Genomic DNA, 23,281 nt, shown 5'->3' with positions numbered 1-23,281 from the left:
GCTACTGCATGTAATAGACGCCACATGCTGTATTACCATACCGTGCTATCACTGCTGCTTCCAATGAAGCAGCAGTGATAGCAACTCCAACCAAATCTGAATCAGGCACAATGTTTTTGTGCTCCCTAGTGCCAGATTAAGGTCATCATGGGCCTGGAGCTGAAATTTCTGAAGGGCCTACTGTGTGCCGCCGCAAGGGGTGTGGCTACTTGTATGGGGGCGTGACCAGTGCTGTGTATATAATATATATATATATATATATATATATATGTGTGTGTATTATGTATGTGTGCTTGAAAAAGAAAAATCTCAGCACTTAGATTACTATATTACAATAATTATTTTATTAGGACAGGAGGAAAAAAGGGGGAAGAACAGTCGAAGATGCGAGGAAGATGGGAGAGAGACAGGGGAAAAATAGGGGCTAAATGGGAGGGATACAGGGGGAAGAACAGGGGAAGATGGGAGGAAGAAAGGAGGGGAGACAGGTGCAAGAACAGCAGAAGATGGGAGGCACAGGGGGGATAGGAGGAAGAACAGGGGAAAGATGGGAGGGAGATATAGGGAGGAACAATCCTGGTCTGATGTTCTGGTGAGGGGAGGGGGAATCAGCCCGGTGACAGGGGGGAGGAGGGGGAATTAGCCTGGTGAGGGGGAAGGAGGGGGGATTAGTTTGGTGAAGGGGTGGGATAGAAGAACGGTTGATTGAGTCTGCACAGGATCACTCTATCTATGCAATTGATATTCAAATTGATATCATTAAAGCTATAGCTCTAAAATAAACCAACATTTGGCCATATATCCAATAGGCAATTAGTATTCGGCGCTGGGTTGGCGGTGCTCCCATAAAATAGTTCAGTAAACTACTTGGAAAAGTAAGGGAGATGGTTCCCGTATAGTACCGGAACCAAAGAGAAAAAAGAAAGACTATATTTCTCTTCTGGGGCACACTTGTATTGATAATTGTGAAAGATATGTATTATTCGTAGGTTAAAGTAATCTAAATAAACATCAAATGATGTGAATATTAAAAATGCTAACGTAGTGGCTCAATGAGCAAAAATATATGAATCTCCGATGTTGAGAAATATTCTCTTCTTCCTAATTTGTTACGATATATGCTGTAATAAAGATATAGCAGGAAGAAAGAGAAAATGTACACCGGGCTCAACCCAAATCACTGGTAAAGTGCTGGCTAGAGAAAATATACAATGATGCTTGGTTCTAGGTCCTATGTCCTTGGTTTGGATAAAAATACCTGCGGTACCTGGTATTCTCTGGAGGTCTCCCACCCAGGTACTGACCTGGCCCACAGTGCTTGGCTTCCAAGATCAGACGAGGTTGTGCATACTCAGTGTGGTTTGACCGCAGGTAGGTATATCACATCTGATGACACTGGGAACCATATATTGTCAGATCTGAAAGGTCTGTGGGAACTCCCAAAGTTCATAAAAATTACTAAGTGCTCTTAGATCAAAATACCTGCGGTACCTGGTATTCTCTGGTGGTCTCCCACCCAGGTACTGACCTGGCCCACAGTGCTTGGCTTCCAAGATCAGATGAGGTTGGGCACACTCAGTGTGGTTTGACTGCAGGTAAATATATCGCACCTGATGACACTGGGGATCATATATTGTCTGATCTGAAATATCTGAGAAACGACACTGAGACGGAAAAAAGATAGAGGAACACTTCTGCTGTCCTGTTGTGTGACAAACTGGTGCTCTGTTTACATATTGCATTGCAGAGCCCCAAGATTGTTAAACAGGATGAGAGGGAGTTCCAGAAATCCCATGTAAATGGGAATGTTTCATAAGGTTTTATGTTTTTATACAGAAATACTGGCTTTTTGGTTATTTGTGTTAATTCACGTAATGCTCTGCAACTGCTTTGTATAGTCAGCAACACAAAAAAAACCTTAAGGTTAGCAGTGTATTATTATCACTTATCCAACAATGTAGCACTTGTATTTGTGGGAGAGGTAGTTAGATGAGATATAACAAGATATCTTGAAAGTATACAGACATAAATCCTAATAAGGACTGAACCTATTTAGAACCATAAATGGATCATAAATCTAAATAATTAGTAATGTAGACTGGACACTAATGCGGCACCTGATAAGCATAACATATTACCATACATCCCTGATTGGCAGAAAACATTTACATTTGTATACACTTCATACGTCAAAAGATAAATTGCTGGAGAGATAGAGCCAACAAGATGCCAGGGAGAAGGAGTCCGGCAACAAACCGGGAGTTACCATGTAACCTACTGATAGATGGAGGGGCATAAATACCCCCCTAGGTCACCGGACCTGGAAGTGACGCGCGTTTCGCTCGGGAGAGCTCGTTCACTGGTCACCTGCTCCCTGGCTCTCTTGCGTAGGTTTATAAAGACATATTGGGTCCTATTAATTGCTAATCAGTAGCTTCAGATGACTATATGCTTAAGCAATTAAGTCCCCAGAGTGATCCATCCTAATGGTGGAAGAAATAAGCGTATCAATTAAGGCATGAACTTAATAAATAAATTAAAATAAAATAAAATAAAAGGAAGACATGTAAAAAAATGAAGACATGTAAAAAAATGAAAGACTGGGAAGATATAGATTGATATAATGATAAATGAATAGTGTATTAAATGTCGAGAAAATATATATAAAGGTAAAGAACTGAGTAAAAGTGAATGAAAGAGTTATGAATGAAATGGAATAAAAATATGATTCAGGGTCATGATTAAGGAATGTTTCTAAAAAAGTATATTTTTCTTATGCTAGTAAATATATGTATATTGAGCATTATTAGGAATAGATTATAGTGAGTAGTAAATGAAGAACTAAGAGAACTAAGAGAAAAGGTAAATTGTGAATGTGACATGTGAAATATGAATTATTATGTGAAATAAGATATTGTAAAATAAAATATTGTACTAAAAATACTATTGATATTGAATTCATTGTGGGGTTAGTGGATGGTGAAATCGGGGGGAAAAAGAAGGGATGGGGAAGCAAATGAAGGGGGGACAATAAAGGGGGGAGGAAATGGGTGTGTAAAGTGTGACGTGTGTGTGAAGGGGAGGACATGTGATGTGTGATTAGATGGGGAAATATGTTAGTGATTAGAACCTGGAGAAAATGGGGAAGATGGGGGATGGTGATTAAAAGGGCCGTCTGAAGTGGTAGAAATAAGTGAGTGATGCTGGGTATGGCAATAGATTGGTATTATGATGTGAATGTGGAGCCCTAATGCCCTGAAATAGAGAAAGACAATGTAGATGCTGGATGGAGAAAATGTGTGTGTAGTGTGATCCGGATGGGATTGAGAGTGGGATGAATTGGTGAGGGGGGGTTGTGGAGGGAAAAGGGGGGGGGGAAAGGATCCGACCCTAATTGGAGGTGCGCTATTAAGCAAAGTGCAATCAGAGTTTAGGGATTTAAGGGCCCCATACACTACCAGGCGATTGCTGGTGATCACCCCGTCAGCCTCCCGGGCACAGGATCGCCCAAGATACATGGTATGCTGTCCTTTTGCATACAATATATCTTGGCCGATCCCAGCCATGCCTGCGAAGTCCGACATATTACGAATGCAGCACGTTCAATCTGGAGGATCCGTTGCTCACGGGGCCGCGCATCGGACTGGATCGTATACACAGCCAAAATTATCGATTTCACCCAATATATCGGCACAAATGCCTGAATTGGGCTGAAATCGGGCATAATCGTTCCAGTGTATGGGGCCCTTTAGGCAAAAACCACTAGTGGGCTTTAGTCAAAGAAGGCTTAATGTGTGGCGCACTCTTTTAGTATTGTTACATTAGTTAATTAAAACTTAACTTTTAATACTATATTTCATAAAAAGTAATTATTAGTAGGCATAACATAGGATGATCGATTGTCAGCCTGAAAAGATTTAATCATATGTACAATAATACTAGTAATATCCTATAATAATAATATCACCCAAATAAATATAATTTTATTTTTTCTTTACATATGGGGGTGTATAGGAAGAACCGTCAAAAATAACTTCTATCAGCAAAGTGAAAATATGAAAAAGTTTTATACAGGTTTCTATTATCCAATTAATGAGATCCTTTAAATACTGGATTTTGATCTCCAGTAAACCTGTGATCGACCGCTCCCTGCTGTGTGCTTCAACATCGTACATTCATTGTAATATTTGTAATTGTTGCCTGCATTATAATCTGTAATGACACAATTCCTATAATTAAATACAATAAAAGTCTTTGTAACGGAACGCTACTCACTAACCTATAGGAAAAATATATAAAGGTCAGCACATATGTAACAGAATAATTAAATTCCTGCAATGTATCCTGTGATAACACAATTTCTGTAAAGCAATATAATCAACGTGTTGTGATACAGCACAACCCACTGACATACAAAAGAAACATATAAAGGTCAGCACGTATGAACACAGAATAAATAGAGCGTTTCCTGTTATAAATTGCGATCCTGAAGCCGCTTAAAATATTATGAAAAAGCAGGTACACTTAGCGTGGCACCATTCAGCAATCCCAGTATGTGTATTTTACAGTTTACCACTGTTGCAAATAGTTCAAATAAAACAGGAACCAATGCTATAATTTTGTTACTAGTTAGAAAAAAGCGAACAGAGTAGGCAAAGGGCAAGTATGATTCAATCCATTCGTATCTGATTTCATACTATTTGACACTATTGAGTAATCCAAATGGGTATGCTTCAAAATGCAACGTTGTTGCTGGGAAAATATAGGTGGTAATTCCGAGTTGATCACTCGCTAGCAGTTTTTAGCAGCCATACAAATGCTATGCCGCCGCCCACTGGGAGTGTATTTTGGCTTAGCAGAAGTGTGAACGAATGGATCGCAGGGCGGCTACAAAGTTTTTTTGTGCAGTTGCAGAGTACCTCAAAACCTACTCAGCGCTTGCGATCACTTCAGACTGTTCAGTTACTGCTTTGACACCACAAACCCGCCCAGCGTTCGCCAAGACACGCCTGCGTTTTTCCTGGTACGCCTGCATTTTTTCGAACACTCCCTGAAAACGGTCAGTTGACACCCAGAAACTCCCACTTCATGCGACCACCAGTGCGACTGAAATGCTTTGCTAGACCCTGTGCAAAACTACATTGTTTATTGTGCTTGTACGACGCGCGAGGGCATTGCACCGCATACACGTGCGCAGAACAGCCATTTTTTTGCCTGATCGCTGCACTGCGAACAACTGCAGCTAGCGATCAATTCGGAATGACCACCATAGTACAGCAATAAGCCAAACAATTCAGCCTCTGGTGTATTAACCCACTGTGAGCTGGTGAGCAATATGTATAGAGAAACCCTTTGCATAAGCATAAATCAGATGGTAGACAAGTCCTATGCCTCTGATACCAAATACAAATAAAAATAAACATATATACAAGAGATCATGACTGAATCAATACAGAAGTAGTTAAATATAGTGATAATTCATTTTGTTAGTACAATCAACAAAGGTAAACTCTTTTTTTCTGATAGATAAATGTTCCAGCGCTATAGGAGAATCCCCAGTTCTACTTTTACATGTGCCTCAGGGCAGTGAATGGAGACAATGAGAGCAGCAGAAAAATGCCAGCGCCAAAACGGAATATAGATGTAGAGCGAGCAGCTTCTGCAGTCACCGAGATCAATCACCTCCTCCCCTGTTGTGCTTGCACATTTTAGAGGAGGTAAGTGATCTCTCTGGGATGAGATGCTCTGAGTACCTCACGAGATTGATTGCTTGCAGTATATAGTAGCTGCTGAAATGTCCATAGCGCCGTGCAGGGAGCCGCTCATAGACCTGGATGCCGGGCCGGGTATAGATTCCACGCACCTGGAAACAGTGTACGTCCAGGCTTATGATGACGTACGTTTCACATTAAGCTTGATCGCATCGGTTGTCAGAACGCTGTGATAGCATGGACCATATTTACACAAACTCATATGGGCGTGATTATCATAAGCATTTCACGCATAGTAGAGTCATCTGGTATATTGCACTTTAAATAGTTAATTATCAAATCGTTAATCAAATAACAGTACTACTATTAAATAAACAGATACACATGATTCATTCACATTACATTTTATCTGGTTTGCAAATTGTAAAACGCTTTCATTGAGCAATCAGTGATTGCAATGAACAGCAAACACTGAGTTTCTAGGGCAGAGTTTCCACCTCACTACCCGCACTATACTTGGCCCAGCCTACCAACTTTTCTCACATGCCCCTCTCCTCTGCCCACCAGCTTTTCTCACATGCCCCTCTGCCCATAAATTTTGTCTCAAATGCCCCCTGCACATCAGGATATGTCACATGCCCCTTGCCTGCTAGCTTTTGTCTCAAATTGTAAAATGCAATGGAATATGCTGCGCTATATTTGAAACGGATAATAATAATAATAGTAATAATAATAATAATAATAATAATAATAGTAGTAGTATAGTCCTTCCTGCCCACAGATAAAGTCATCCCTTGCCTACTAGCTTTTCTCTTACACGCCCCACTGTCCACCATCATTTGTCTTACCCACCAGTGTCCCCCCAGAGTATTACTGTTATTGATAAAAGTTACTGACACACATCACAGTAATGATGAAACACACTATTGTAAGCTTTTCCCTCACTTACCCAGCAGTGTGACATACAGTACCCACTACATACCTGACTCTTCTCCAACAGAGTGGGGTCAGAGGAGTGGGAATGGATCAATGGTCAACCCAAATTAGGTCAACAGTCAATAGGTTGACTCCATATGGTTAACATGGTCATTAGATCGGTGGGTAAGGGAGGTCGACGATACAAAAGGTCATCAAGGAAATGGTCTACACAAAAAAGGCAGACACAAGATTTTTACTTTTTTTGTGCTATTTTGTTTTCAAACCACATGTGACCCCAATTAGTGTACCGTGTCCCCAAACATGGCGAGTGAACTTCAGGCAAGGTTACTATTCCCTATCACAGTCCACGTGGATGGTAAAGGATGAAAAAAAAAACAACTTTCATCTACTATACGGTGTTTAGACCATTTGAACCTATCTTCCTTTTGTACCCGTCGACCTACAGTATGGACCATGTCAACCTTTTCACCATGTTGACCTAATGCATGTGGACCATATGGGGTTGACCCATTGACTGTCGTCCTAATTAGGGTTGACCTTTTATCCAGATACTAGAGGAGCATGTGATGAGTTTCTCCAGTTAGTGCTCAGCACACTCCCCATGACCTGTAGCACTCACCCTTATTGGATTGAGGCAATCACTAGTGTGAAAAGCCAGCAGAAAACACAGTTTCTGCTGCTGTCACAGAATATATCGTCCAAAATGACTTGTCATTCAACATAGTGTTTGCAGTTAAACAGCAGGGAGTGACACGGCTGGACGTGGTGGCACCTCGATAGACCTGCTAAATCCCGACAGCCTTAATAGTTGCCTTTAACTCCACCAGCCAAAATGTATTCATGCACCAGGGTCTTCTTAATGCATTCTATTTATTCAGTAAGGTTCTCTCCCCTTGTTCTTGTGTACTGTAACTTTACGTTATTAAATATGCTTGTCTTGTTGACCTGCTAGAGAGGAGTGCTACATTGCCACTTATATAAACTGATTTCTGTTACAAAGCAGCTGTCTAATGATAGTGCTGGCCTTGGGCATTCTAGATACCATTCAAACAAATGTTTCCATATTATGGCTGGAGATAGTTATTTTGAGGCATGCTGTGCCACAACATACTGTTGGTTCTAACATTAATGACAACTTATTCAAACAAATCATGATTTTTCTGAACACGACTCATTATTCTTCTAGGGCTTTGACCTGCGGGTGAAACACACTCATTGTTTCAGTCATCATGGAGAAAGAGGACACTACCATAATGACACAATCCCAGATTCTGTGTACTACTGTATCTTGGCTATTTCCATCCGGCAGAGTATCTATACCGCATTGACAAACCATCTGTTACACACATGGTTGGGTGAGATTAGGTTGAGCTTCATCTTTCCACAACGTTAAAAGAGAAAACATATCATTATATATAATCATTTTGGTATAAAGTAATAAATATGTATTATACGTAGCCAAGCTTTGGTGGGATATTACTATGTATTGATTATTGATGGTGACTGTTACATATTATGATTTGCTTCTTTTGATCTCTTACAAAGCTTCTCTAGTTTTAAATACAATTTGATAACATTTGAATTTCATTTGAGTAAAATAAACAATTGAGTCAGACATTTGTATATTACTGTTCTGTGTCTTGGGAATTAATACAACACAATAATTGACATGACAGGCACCTCTTAACTCTTTAACAAGAATCAGTTGTACAGCTTAAAGACAATTGGGCATTCAGAAGCGTAGAGAACGGCATATGATTGGCTGGCAGTGTCCTCACACTCAATCAAATGCCGAACTTGTGAAACTGGCTGTGTTTACAGAAAAGAGGGTTTATAATCCCATTAAACATAAAAGAAACGCACATTCAAGCAGCTGGTTGCATCAAATTCATAAGAAGGAACAATGCTTTATCTTGGGGTTTCTGGGCCCAAGTGTCTTTATAAAGGTCACAGAACTCCGGTGGCCAGATCCATATCTAATGGTTGACCAGAATCGCCCTCCCCACGGGCACAGGTTGCCCTCCCCACCGCCCTTACCGCCAGTTTTTTTCCTCATTATTGCATTGCGGTTTTGTTTTAAAAGTCTTTACAAGTCAGTACTATCTTCCTACCACCATACACCTCCCAATAGAGCTTAATCACTAGCATGGTACTGATCTAGCCTCCACTGTAATGTAAGCGGGAAAGACTGCACAGTATGTAGTGACTTGTGTAGTGAGTGAGACTAAAGGCCCATACACACTGGGCAATTTTAAGCTGAAAGTAGCTCACTTTTGGTGTTGTGAGCTGCTTTCAGCTCAAAACCACCTAGTGTGTGTATGCCCCAGAAATAAGCGATGAGCACTGATGCGCGCCCCCGCTACATCGCCGGCGGCCGCCGTTCATCTGCTGGTATTACCAGCAGATGAGCAGCTGGGTGAACGGCTTTCCATAGCGCCCTGCTATGGAAAGCCGTTCACCCCCGCTGACATCGCTGGGCAGGGGGGAAAAGCGCTCAGTGTGTATGCACCTTTACACATCTTTAGAAATTTAGATTTGTGAGTGCAGACAGCAGGAGCTGTCCGTCATCCAGAGCTGTGCTTGGTGGACAGTTGTTTCTGTTTGCATCTCCTACAAATAGATTACTGAATATTTCTAAATAGTCAGTAGTGATTTTTTAAATATTTTAACACTCACTATGTAAAACCTGTTCCTGTCTTCCTCTGCTGCTCACTCCTGCTGTCTGCCCAGTACATGTAACTTTGCCCATCCAGGTATGGCGGGCCAGGTGAGCCAGGCAAAGTTACACAGACATGTGCTGTAATGTTGAGGGAACATTTAAGAGCAATATACTATAGGTTTGGACTTCCTGAGGGTGGTGCTAGAAGGGTTCTACAAAAAGTTTCTCTAGGTGCCAAGGAACAAACATCCAGACTCCGGAGAAGGCAAAACACTGTCCATCAGCTTGACTGAGTCAAGTGGCAAGATGTGGAGAACCACAGAGCGGTAAATTAAGAGCTGTTCCAAAACATCTGTGAAAAAAGATAAGAAGTAGCTGAAGAGTCAGGTTTTGTGTTCACAGATAGTCCATGGGGACCTCCTACATGACTTTCTCCTCTTGTTAATGCAGACTTCTAGTGCAGCGTCAGTCCCTAGGGCTCAGATGATATGCTCCCTGTATCTATAGCGGCCTGGGATTGCCCCTTCAGTGTTGGGGTAATTTCAGCCCGCTATGGATATCTATGGCTTTCCTGAGCCCAAGCCCTTTTTTTTTTTAAGTATACATCTTCCTTCCCATGCCCTTCCTGTCGGTCCTTTCTCCCTTTCCGCCTCTGGTTTGGTATAAGTTCTTTTCCGCATATAGGGAACTTGCTCCTGCGCGTTTTGATCTTCTAAATGTCTCCCTCATCCCAGAACCCTATTCTGATGGTGATGTCGTCACCTTTACACCCTTTATACTGATGTTACAATTAACCATTTTAAAATGTGTACCTTTAACATGAGAAGCATTAATCCCCAAACAAACATATAAAGACTCTCACTTATCTGAATCATTTATGGGGTTGATGTCACCCTGCTTCAGGAAACCCACTGCACGGACGTGGAACATGAGAAATTGATTAAATGAGAATATAAGATATTAGCTTATTTCTCCTGCAATTCTAAATCCAGAGGTGTGACCATCTTAGTACTGCAGTTACTCATATCATCACTCTGCAATAACTGATGTTAATAAACAGTGTCTTTTTTTAGATGTGTCTCTCAACTCCTGATAGTATGTCTTCTGTTGTCTATGCTCCCAACACGTATGATACACGCTTTTTTTTAGAACATTGTCTACCAGTTTATATGCTTTCGTATATTCCTGAATTATAATTGGGGAAGACTTCAACGCGGTGGCCTCGCACACTTTGGACCAAAGTGGAGCCTCTTCTAACTGTGCTGCCTCCTCATATTTGGGTATATCTTTATATGTGTGAACAATTACACCTTTCAGAGCTTTGGAGGGCTTGGAATCTGACATCACACACACACATATATATATATATATATATATCAGAAAATGAAGTAAATAAGAGCGCCTAGTAGTGTTAGTGTGGAAATTTATATAAAAGATAACTTAGCTCAATAAAACTTTCAGCCTGATGATTCTCAGAGGTAAAACATGTAAAAGAGAGATAAAAAGCAACATAGTGTGTACTGTTTTCAAACGTTTTTCAAAGATACAAGCATTAGGAACTTTGCTGGTTCCAATAATTTGATGTAATAAAAACAGTAACAATTTATTAAACAATAATCCTGTCACAACCACAGGTGGTAGATAAAAGCAATTAAAAGAATATATCTCGTCTGATCATAAATGTAGGTAGCACACGTACAAAATCAAATATTATAAACAGCTTATCTGTCCGCATATGGAAAAACCATAGATAAAGGGAGTATTCAGGCTCCGCAAATGGGAAGTCCAAGGGGTAAGTATCAAGTACCTGTCCCAACGCGTTTCGTCCTTTGCATGAAGTCCTCATGCAAAGGACGAAACGCGTTGGTACAGGAACTTTATACTTACCCCTTGGACTTCCCATTTGCGGACAGATAAGCTGTTTTTTTATTCTAATCCTGTACGTTTGATACCTGCTATTACAGATAGAGAATCTGCCTGAATACTCCCTTTATCTATGGTTTTTCCATATGCGGACAGATAAGCTGTTTATAATATTTGATTTTGTACGTGTGCTACCTACATTTATGATCAGACGAGATATATTCTTTTAATTGCTTTTATCTACCACCTGTGGTTGTGACAGGATTATTGTTTAATAAATTGTTACTGTTTTTATTACATCAAATTATTGGAACCAGCAAAGTTCCTAATGCTTGTATCTTTGAAAAACGTTTGAAAACAGTACACACTACGTTGCTTTTTATCTCTCTTTTACATGTTTTACCTCTGAGAATCATCAGGCTGAAAGTTTTATTGAGCTAAGTTATCTTTTATATAAATTTCCACACTAACACTACTAGGCGCTCTTATTTACTTCATTTTCTGATCTCTATCCTTATACTGTGCGAGAGCTGCCACTCATTCACATATGAGGTGTGTCATATTATATTAAAATAGGATAATTAATAATTCCGATAACTTTATTTTATAAAGTGTCCTATCGGGTGTACCTAGGCGCTATCCTCTATTGCTCCACATATATATATATATATATACATATATAGGTCAGGAAAGTTATTACTTCATTGAAACCGGATCAAGCCCCAGGTCCTCATGGACTTAGTTGGGAATTTGAAATAATCTTTAGAGTTAAACTTATACCTACTTAGACCCAATTTATAATGCATACTGATTAGTGGTTCCGCTCCCCTCTACTTCAATGCTACATTGATTAAAGTCTTCTCTAAAGCAGGCAGAAATCCGGAACTGCTGGCTTCATACAGACCAATATTGTTACTGAACTCAGACTATAAAAATTCTCATGAAAATGCTGGTGGATCGGCTGAAATGTATTGTCCCTAACCTAGTTCATGATGATCAAACTGGCTCTGTCAGGGGGAGGCATTCCGTAACAATTGTCTGCAAGGTCCTGATTCTCATGCAGCATTTTCAACTGTTTAGGAACCCAGACCCTGGGGTCCTCCTGTCATTAAATGCTTAAACAGTTTTTGATAAGGTCACATGGGACCACCTTTTCAAGACCCTTAGACAGTTTTGTTTCCCAGACCCTTATATAGCTTTGTTGCAGTCTCTATATTGTGTCCCTATACTCAAGTGTTAGGCAATGGTTACCTCTCTTTGCATTTTTACATACAGAGGAGCAACATAATGTTGTCCCCTGCCACCTCTCCTATTTGCACTGGCTCTGAAACTGCTAGCAATAGCTTTGAGACAGTGTCCTGACCTCTTTGGACTTTGAAACACAAGAAGCGACCGTGCACCGGTATGTTATAAATTGTAAGAATTATAAGAAACCAACAAATGGACAATTATAGTATTGGAAAGGAAATTTAAACCTTTCAAAATATAGTCCCTATTGGTGGTGCGCCCATAGCTAGAAAGTACAGATACTAACGAAAGGAGAGAAAGAAAGCTCTTGTGTGGGCGCACTCTTGTGATTGTAAAGAGAGGAATTCTTCGGTTATTGGTAATAGTAAAAACTTAATTTTTATTAATCAACAATTAAAAATTATAACCCCTCAACGATCCAAGAAAGAGTATAAGTATAAAAAAGACGTGAGAAAATATAAAATGTTCTGGTCTGTTAAATCACACAGGAAGGATTAGAAAGGCTGCAGACACTTGATAGTCTGACACCCGTTTCTCCTGACCAGTACAGATAATCTGTATTAATGAGACCGACCAGGGAGGTCAATAGTGTGTATTGGAGAACCACTTGAATATGGTTAAATAGTGAGCAATTGAGTGTTCACCTGTTATTCCATATTGTGCAGAGTTAGAAATATCTATATTGACACGATCTGAACGCGGCAAGGATAGGAAAAAAGTTTGTGAAAGAATCAAATAGTGGTGATACTGCTGTTGGTGTCCACCCTTCAAAAGAAGGGGAATAGTCCCCACTGTACAACACCAGGTATTCCCAGGGAGTCGCCTCTCAAGGTACTGACCCGGCCCAACGCTGTTTAGCTTCCAAGATTGGACGAGATCGGGCATTAGCAGCGTGGTATGATAGTAGAGAGGCTATCTACCAATGAGAGTGCACCTATATAAAGATGGTAGAGTGGAGATTTAGGAAGATAAAGTCATATAGTGTGTAGATCTGCTTCCCACGTTAGGCAGGGTGAAACAGTTGTCACTCAGTGGCAAAGTACATCCTAGGATCGTGGATGAGAGTCTACGGAAAGTAGTAAGTAATGAAAAAGAGGAGAAATATTATTTTTGGAGATTGGAATAGTGGTTACTCTCCCTAAGGAAAAGAAACCCCGTCACAAAATATGCAGCGTCAGGTAAATTCATACATGTAGATATAGATTGCACATATGTATTCTTTTTTGTGCAAGGCAGAAAAACAAAACAAACTAAATTGTATAGCGCCCTGCATACATAGGGAATAGAGCAATGTGTACAGAAATAAATAATAATAGGTATATCCTGCAATCTGTAGGATTATAAATCTATATCGTGCACAAAAAATCCCAAAGCAGGCTTATACTATTAGTTGATGTGCCAAATGAAAGGTCCTCCCACTGCAGTTGTAATGATCTGCAATCTGTAGGACTACCAAACTATAATATGCATGAGAGATCCTTAATAAGCACCATGCAATATTGCAATATACTCTTTCTTGGATCGTTGAGGGGTTATCATTTTTAATTGTTGATTAATAAAAATTAAGTTTTTACTATTACCAATAACCAAAGAATTCCTCTCTTTACAATCACAAGAGTGCGCCCACACAAGAGCTTTCTTTCTCTCCTTTCGTTAGTCTCTTTGGACTTTGGCTAGGAACTGCTCTTAGTGTCTTGTCCTACCGATTCAATTCTGGCATCTCTTATAATTATCAATCAATTTAGTCTGTTTGCTGGCTATGAATAATCGAAAGTACTGCTGCTAAGTGACACTGCACATAGACTTTTAACTGACAGTTGTGTTTGACTTCTAAACCTAATGCCTAATGTCCAGGTAGCTGCACACAAATAAGGCTGTGACCACCTAGGAATAGTGTTCATCTTTCCTTTAATAGGCAGTAGGCCTATTCCTAGAAGGTGGTGTGTGATGTTTTACAAATTGTGAGGGTGCTAAATGGCTATCTTGGTTTGTCCTACCAGACCTAACTGCAAGGGTGTAGCTACCATAGGTGTAGGCAGTGCAGCTGCTATGGGGCCCAGAGCTGAGGGGGGCCCACCTTCCCTGTCAAAGTTCCATGTGTTTTATAAATTTTTCACCATTGGGTGGTGTGCAGGGGTCCTTTCAAACTTTTTCCTTGGGGCCTGCAATATGTCTAGGTATGCCCCTGGACCTGCTCATTGTAGTGTGGTCTAAAATTAACTGTAGGGCATTTTAATGTTATATATTATGAACCGTGAAACTGTAATGAGGAACAATATGAACGGGGTGCACTATATATCATAATGTGAATTGGGGGTACTGTGCAGTATAATGTGTACTGGCAGCTCTGAAATGAGACATAGGGTGAACTTAAGCACTACTACGATTCATAAAAGAAACTAGGGCACTACTATGGGGCATAACATTAAATAAGGCTGTACTATGGTTCAGAATATGAACTAGGGCACTATTATAGGGCATACACAACTGTTGCAGAGAAATGTTTCTCTAGAAGCACTGGGACGGGTTCCCCTTCAAAATGTTGCTATGGGGCCCACAAAGTTGTGGCTATACCCCTGCCTAACTGTATATGCTCCCCGCACGTCTGTGGATTTCCTCCGGGTGCTCTGGTTTCCTCTGACAAACCAAAAATATACAGGCAGGTTTATTGGCTCCCGAAAAAAAAAGAATTGTTGTTTAGTTTTTATTTATAATGGTTTTTATATTTTCTAAAGCATCATTATACCCTGAATTGTTTATGTACCTATTACCATGCCTCAATGATACAGGAGATGGCCTGGATAATTGGTTATGAGATAGATATATATATATATATATATATATATATATATATATGCTGGTGGGTGAACACCACAGTACACCTTGATAAAAATTTTGGTCAAATTGCATTGATGGATAAAAGAGTTTATTTAAGCGGTGGTTAATTGGGTGTTGGTGGGGTGGTTGCCTGGATAAGCACAGATGCAGCTATGATAACAAATTGGGCAGCAAGGGGGATAGATTATACAACTAGGGGAGATGTATCAAACCTTAGAGAGAGGTAAAGTGGAGGCATTTAGCACTCTCCACTTTACCCCTCTCTAAGGTTTGATACATCTCCCTCTAGGTTCCACCACAAGCATCTCTTTTTACAAGTAGGGGAAGATGTATCAAACCTTAGAGAGAGGTAAAGTGGTGGCATTTAACTCTCCACTTTACCCCTCTCTAAGGTTTGATACATCTCCCCCTCACACGAGCATCTCTTTATATAGCCAGGCTGCCCGAGGCTGTAGCAGGGTGTACACCTGTCTTCTGTTCTTCATCAGTAATCTGAGCCTCAATGTCAATATCTAGAGAAACCAGAAAGAAAAATAATAATTTTATCTATGTATGCATAATTGTATAACACACTTAACTAATTGTTGGTTCGCTTACCCTTTGCCTCTTTTCTTGCATTGTTGTTGGCCCGCTTGTATTCAGCCAGTCTGTTAACATATTACATAATAATTAATATATAAAGCTTAAAACAATTACAGAAGAAACACAACACATGGAGTATGCATAAGTCGTACCTGGTGTAGCACAGGATCACCGCAATGCACACAAGGATGCAGATGGCAACGAACCCGCAGGTGATTACTGTGCTCTTATTGGACTCCCTCTTTATATCTGCCTTTAGGGCATCCCTCAAATATTGCATGAGTTCTAGAAGAGAATTGTGTTTGCATGTAGATTACAATATATTTAAAGCATACAAACGATCTTAAAATAAAGGATACAATTGTGAAGTGAATATAGAATGAGCCAATCTCACAGGATAATATTTACAACCGATTGTCAAGAGAAGAAAACGACCCTCAATAATTATTAATATGCACTAATGTATATGTCTTAGCACAGGGTGAGCTACCATATGACAAATAATAATGAGGATATATCAACAAAAGAAAGAAGCATTTGTCTTAGTGAGGTGAACTTTGCAATAAAAATTAACTTTTAATAATTAATTAAAATTATTTTAAAAACTGTGAGATACTAAAAAAGAAAGGTGAGAAAAGTGAAAGAATTGTGATAATAAAATGTACTGTGTGTGAGAATGCCAATGCAGATATAATTACGTCAGGGTGAAGCGGATACTGGCGAAGAGGACACTGCGAAGCACGCTCCGGCTTCCATGCAGTGTGTGGGTGCTTCCAATGCACTTTTCCCCTTATTTATTCATTTAATGTATTAATTTACATGTGTTCCTGAAGATTTTCCTATTGCGCATGAGCAAAACTCCAGAAAAATGGCCGCTGTGCCACGTTTCTGGAGTTTTCAGCAGGTGCAATAGAGTTTATCCCCCCTAGTGTTAAGACTATTGCGCTGCCAAGAAGGGATGGCTCCAAAGTATTAAACAAATGGGTGCAGTGTGTGTGGGGTGTGCCCCCCTGGACTCTTGGGCCCATGTGCACCGCACACACTGCACCCATTATAGATATGCCAATGGTTCACACCTCTATGTATCCTGTGGGAAAGGATACCAGATCCAGGGCTTCAACAGCTCTAGCACCCTTGTAACCACCACAAGATAGACAGACAGACAGACAGACAGACAGACAGACAGACAGATAGATAGATAGATAGATAGATAGATAGATAGATAGATAGATAGATAGATAGATAGATAGATAGATAGCAATATCATGGGAAGTTTAATAGCTTACCTAACTGCACTGCGGCAAATTTCTCCTGACTTGAAAATGTTTTCGCTGAAAAGAACCACATTTGTATAATTGTTATGTATAGAGTGTACATTCACTATAACTACTCTTAAGGCAAAGGTGTAACATGTGCAGAGCAGGTGGAGTTTGTGCATCTGCTTCGGCTGGGGGTGCCAAATGCAATGACTCATTTTTTTCAGAGCTTTAAATGGACCATCAGCAAGAGGAACAAACAGAGAAAGAATGATGTGAGCACTGCCGGAAGCACCCCCACTCCTGGCCCCAGTCTGTTACAATAGGGGGCACAGCTCTTAAGGTGCATACACACGGTGCGATTTGAACTACCGATATATAGACTATATAGATTCACGCTCCCGCGGGGTCATTATCGCAAGAAAAAATAGACTGTGCAGACAGGTCAATTTTGACTAGAAAGTGTACAATCTAGTTTCTAGTATAGTTAAAATTGTACATAGCCCAAATCGCACCATGAGTACAGTCAATATTGGTGGTTCTGGGCTCCGGGGAGTTCAAGGAAAATCGCAAAGTCAAAATCGGCCTTTGGGCAGAATCACAACGTGTGCGTGCAGCTTTATATTAAACATGCTGCACCCCCTGTCCTCTTCACAGAATCCTTATCCAGTTACCTGGAATTGGAAGCTCAATGAATACCTCCCCTGTTTCCTCTTCCCCCATACTGCATTCATTAATCTGCCCACTTTAATATCTCTGATGTGGACTCTCCATGTTCCTCCTCCTGTCTCTTTCTACCTACATCTGTCTCCTCTTAATGCTTTTACCCTCTGACTGTATTGTATTTGTGCACCCAGGGCTGCTCTGGAAATAACTTCACCTCCCCAACATGGCTTTCCCTCCTAATACTGCTCCAATAGAGCTCCCCGCAACCAATACTCCCACAATAGTGCCCCAACATTGCTCCCAACACTGCTTTCACTCTCAATACTGCCCCAACCCTCTTTCCCCTCTCAATATATCCCCAACACTGCTCCACCTCCAAATACTGCCCCAACACTCTCCTCCCACCCAGTGCTATCTCAACACTGCGCCCTCTAAAAATACTGCTCCAATACTGTACCCACTCCATATACTGCCCCTATACTGCTCCCACGTCACATACTGCCCCAACACAGACCCTCCCCTTAATATCTTGTCAAAACACAGCTCAAGTTTGGCCCTGTATCATTAGTGCCAGATGTCTGGGTGCCAAACAGCTGTTTCCAATGTATTCCTGAGGGCAGCCAAGTCTACACAATTTGTCTCCCCCCTTTATGCCTTTATATCTCTGTCTTCCTTCTTTTTGGTGTGGCTGTCTGACCCCTCTTGCTCTGGACACCGCAGCTCCAAACTACACCTCTGTCTTAAGGACAATTCATCATTATTTTATTTGTGTTTATGTTATTCATAAATAATTCACTATAAGCTATACATACGATATGACGGAGGTGGGGCTGAAGCCTGCAAGCTGGCAGATGGGCGAGATTTACGTTTAGCCCATGATCTTGATGCTGGGGGCTCAGTTGTTGTATGAATCTTATGAACTACAAAAAAAATATAAAATGTAATCAGTGAATAGAAAGAAACTTTTATGACAGCAAAGTCACAAAGGATAAGTCAAAGGATAAGCTGCTGAGGCTGAGCTTCTTTACCATATACTATAGAGAATAGACACATAGACATATACTATAGAGTACACACATCACAACACTAAAATTGTGATAACTATTCCCTATAGCAGTGATGGGGAACCTTTGGCACTCCAGCCCTGCTACACTTTTGCTATTTGGCCTTGTTAAAACTGTAGCAGTGCATGCTGGGATGTGTAGTTTAACAACAGCTGGAATGCAAAGGTTCCCCATCACAGCTCTATAGTATATACGGCCTGATTCAAACTTGCGATAATTGCACATCTATGATCAATAACTCTGACATGCGGGGGGATGCCCAGCACAGGGCAAGTCCACCCCGCATGCCGGATCCAGCCACCCCACCGCAGACATGCGAAAGGATTGTACGGCGGTGATGCTTTGACATCTGTCAAGTACCCCTCGGCCCACCCAGCAAATGGTCCAGACACGCCTGTCCAGGTTGTACCCCCCTAATGCTGCCGCAATGCCGTCGACATGCCCCCCTCCTGTACCGCGACCACCTCTGCCTGTCAATCAGGCAGAGGTGATCGCACAAGGGAGATGCCATCACATATCACTGTGTGTGCACGTGCAATGCGGCTTCTACATGTGTGCACACTTCACCGGGCATCAGAATGCCAATACTGCCGCAGCAGCGTTCCAGTCTGAATTAGGTTCTTAGTAACGAAGCTCAGCCTCAGCCGCTTATTCTCATAGTTAATGTCCTCTCTAAATACTACTAAATGTTCAAGACAAAATGAGCATAATCCAGATTTTGACTAATACATTGATTATTTGTCTTTTTTAATACAAGATACCCTCTTTGGAGTTGCATGTGCCTTAGGCTGATATTATAGGATATTAGATGCCCAAGCAGCCACTGCCCAGGTTCCATATCATTGATTACTTTTACTTTATGTGGTGTCATGGAATCTATTGTAGAGAGAAATTGTTTGCAGTCCCATTTGCCCATTGATAATGAGTCTGAGTGATTCTGAATTGTCATCTCTGTATCCATCACATGGCCAGTACTATGCATACACATGTGAGAGAACAAACGCATGGGCATGTAGATATAGTTATTACCTATTGCCAGTTGTGCATATGGCAAGTGGGCACCTGTTATAGTTGTATCTCTTGCTCCTAGCTGCATCGATGCGTCTGACCAGGGGCATTTTAAGAGAGGAGGGGACCCACGTGCAGCCTCCGTCATGGGCCCCCTCCTCTCTGGCAGCAAGTAGACTCTGGCATACTGCCAGAGTCTACTGTGCATGTGCAGGTCTCCGGGAACATGGCACCTGCGCTTTGTTTCCGAGGACATCTGCAATGCGCATGCGCAAATCACTTGGGAAGGGCCTTGGTGGCCATTTTCTGAGTGATTTATGCCTGCACTAGAGGGCAGTCTCCGCGGGACTCCGGAATGGTAAATATATTAAATGGGTGCAGCGTGTTAGGTGTGGGTCCCCCTGGACCCAGGGGCCCATGTGCACTGCCCACACTGCACCCATTATAGAAATGCCAATGTGTCTGACTAAGAATACAGAGGGACACTCACACAAGACTCCTATCATGGGAGGCATATGGAATTGGAGCTGCTTTGTGTGTGACTCAGATTCAGGCCTCTGTTTCTGACCATTCATAATAGTAATTGGGCCACTGGTTCTAGTCATTTTCCTCCAATGTTTGTCTTCCCTATTAATATGCTGTTGGGCTGATCTATGTTTCTGTTATAAACAGTAGTGCAAGTATGGTGGTACGGGCCGGTATGGCGTACCGTTAAGAGTTTGGAAGCTGGTACGCCATACTGCCCAACCACCTGACCACCTTGCAGTCGTCTGCTATTGGTATTGCACCACCTAGTGGTGGATTACTAGACGGGAGATGACGGTGTTGCTGAGAAACGCAGGCGGGAGATGACCGTGTGGCTGAGAGATGCAGCGAGGGAATATGATGTGGCTGAGAGAAAAAAAAAGAGTCAAGGTGTGACTGAGACGTAGGGGAGAAGATGATGGTGTGGCTGAGAGATGCAGGGGGTAGTAGGTGATGGTATCCATTTGGATGGTCGACCATGTTTAGGTCGCCCACTATTGGTCGACATTGACATGGTCGACATAGACAAATGGTTGACACATAACAGGTCAACAGTTGAATGGGTTGAAATGTTTTTTTTTATTTTTTTTATTTTTAACTTTTTCATACTTTACCATCCACGTGGACTACAGTTAGGAACTGTAACCTGTGCCGAGAGCAGCGGCAGTGGAGCAAGGGGATGCAGTACACTAATTGGGGTTCCTGGTCATGTTACTGAAAAAATAACACCAAAAACAGTTTAAAAATCAATGTCGACCTTTTCATGTGTCGACTTGTCCGGTGTCATCCATTTTCATGTGTCGACTTTTAGTCCATGTTGACCATGTCTATGTCGACCAATAGTGGTCAACCTAAAGAATGTCGACCTTAACATGGTCGACCATTCATACCAGAACTGTAGGTGACACAGGTGGCATGAGTCTGGTTGAACCTGTTGTATGACTATGACTTTGGTTATATTCCTACACAAACAGGCATCTTCCCAGACCATGTGATTTCCTACATGAATAGTGAACACTGACTGAAGACGCTGTCTGACCAGGGAGGATTCATTTCTTCAGAGGTTGTGAGAAACCCTCATATAGGTAATGTGCATTTGGAATGAAAAGGAATGTTCTCATAGTGATGAGAAATGGATGGCGTGTCATGTTGACATGCCGCTATTGTCTGTGACCATGCCCCCAGCTTTTATTTTGCGCACCTTCAGTGCGTACACACAGTACCACTAAGAATTTTTTTCTACTTGCACTACTGGTTATAATAATGGCAGCTACTGACTGGATGAATGTAAGAGAATACGTAAATACAATACATGTATAGTGCTATGGACACTCACGTCTCCCCTGGCGCATCAGCTGGCGCAGCTCTGCAATCTGCACCTCCTGGTCTACATTCCAGTCACCATCTGTGCAAAATAACAAATGAAATTATTAATACAGGCGCTAAAGATCTGTACATTGCTTAACTTACATTTGAGAATTTCACACATATTTACTAATATTGGCTTGTGTGGAAGATCAGTCCCTGCTACTAATGATATGAGTTATAGAAAAGAAATATGCTTGCACTCGGGTGTACCCATATTGTACATGGTACCAGCTGCGTGGCAATATTAATGCCATATATGGATATAAAACAGGAAGACATTTGCTATAGGTGGATGCAGTTAAAATGCCGGCTATATGGATCCCGGCGTTCAGGATACCAACGCCAAAATCCCAACAGTCAACAATGCTGCCAGCTGGAATCCCAGCGCACCAGGGCTATTCCCACTTGTGGGTGCCCAAGACACCCATAGAGTGAGACTAGATCCTGTGGTGAGTGCAGAGAGTTTGCAAGGGGACACTTAGCGCTCGCTCTGCTGCCGGTATTCTGGCTAATTCAGTAAGTATAGCAAATTATGCTAATTAGCAAAATTTGCAATCCTTTGGACCGCAGGTTGGGGGGGCCGCCCATCACAGGGCAAGGCCACCCAGCATGCTGACAGCGCCCCCCCCTGGTCAAGCAAAAATTGTGATTGCATCACAATTTCTGCTTCATCGCAGAAATTAGGGTTGCCTCCTGAAGGCTCGCCACCGTCTTTTTGATTACGGCAGCTGCGTGTGATGTCACTCAGCCAACGCGATCACGCCCAGTCACGCTCCCCGTTGGTGCTGGCATGTCCTGTTTCCAAGCCACACCCCCACAACACTCCATCTCCACCTCATGAACGCCTCTGCATTTTCTTGGGGGCGAAAACGCACACCAGCGATCAGATCTGAATGACCCCCAATATTCTGACATCTTGGTAATTTAGTAGAAAAGAGGGGTTACAGTCAGAAAACACATTGTGGGGATACAAGTGAATATATACATATTTCAGTTAAAGGTGGCACTGAAAATAAATCTATAAAAAGAATTGTAACATAAATATAATATTTACAATGTTTAGAAAAATAAATGTTACTATACCTGATGTTTCATCCCCATCTGCGATACATATCACAGGTAACAATATCAGGAACACATGTATATATGTCTTCATCTTCCTGCTGCTGGTAGAGGAATAAAGTAATCCTTGCTGTTGTGCCTATTATGACATCACTACACTATGATGTCACTGTCACATGATGCAGATGGCGGAACCTTTTAATGATTGTGATGAATATAGATGAATCCTTACAGAATATGTGGCTTACTTTATAGCCTTTATATGCAATTCACTGCCAGAAGAGTTTTTAAACCCAATTTTTATATTTTTCTCTTTAAATAAAGTCGGGCCTAGATAAAAATGTATCTTTGCTAGGTGTTTAAAAACCTAACATCATGAAGTCAAATGAAATCAGTTCTTTTTGGTTACTGTAACTAATGTTTGTACCTGTGGCCGGAGACTCTGGCAGCCACATGGTTAATGGCGGCCACGGCACGTAAGGGGTTAACCCC

At 41.4% G+C, this 23,281-nt stretch overlaps 3 pseudogenes; all 3 read right to left on the bottom strand.

Annotated features, from left to right (window-relative positions):
* Nucleotides 1-1,255: 1,255 nt before the first annotated feature.
* On the bottom strand, nt 1,256-1,373 carry LOC135032970 (5S ribosomal RNA; annotated as a pseudogene).
* A 106-nt stretch (nt 1,374-1,479) lies between these two features.
* LOC135032975 (5S ribosomal RNA) lies at nt 1,480-1,597 on the bottom strand (annotated as a pseudogene).
* An 11,613-nt stretch (nt 1,598-13,210) lies between these two features.
* Nucleotides 13,211-13,329, bottom strand: LOC135032969 (5S ribosomal RNA; annotated as a pseudogene).
* Nucleotides 13,330-23,281: the final 9,952 nt, after the last annotated feature.

Source organism: Pseudophryne corroboree, unplaced genomic scaffold, assembly GCF_028390025.1.
Source record: "Pseudophryne corroboree isolate aPseCor3 unplaced genomic scaffold, aPseCor3.hap2 scaffold_563, whole genome shotgun sequence".
In the NCBI taxonomy this organism is placed as follows: Eukaryota; Metazoa; Chordata; class Amphibia; order Anura; family Myobatrachidae; genus Pseudophryne; species Pseudophryne corroboree.
This window is presented reverse-complemented; position numbering and strand designations above follow the sequence as displayed.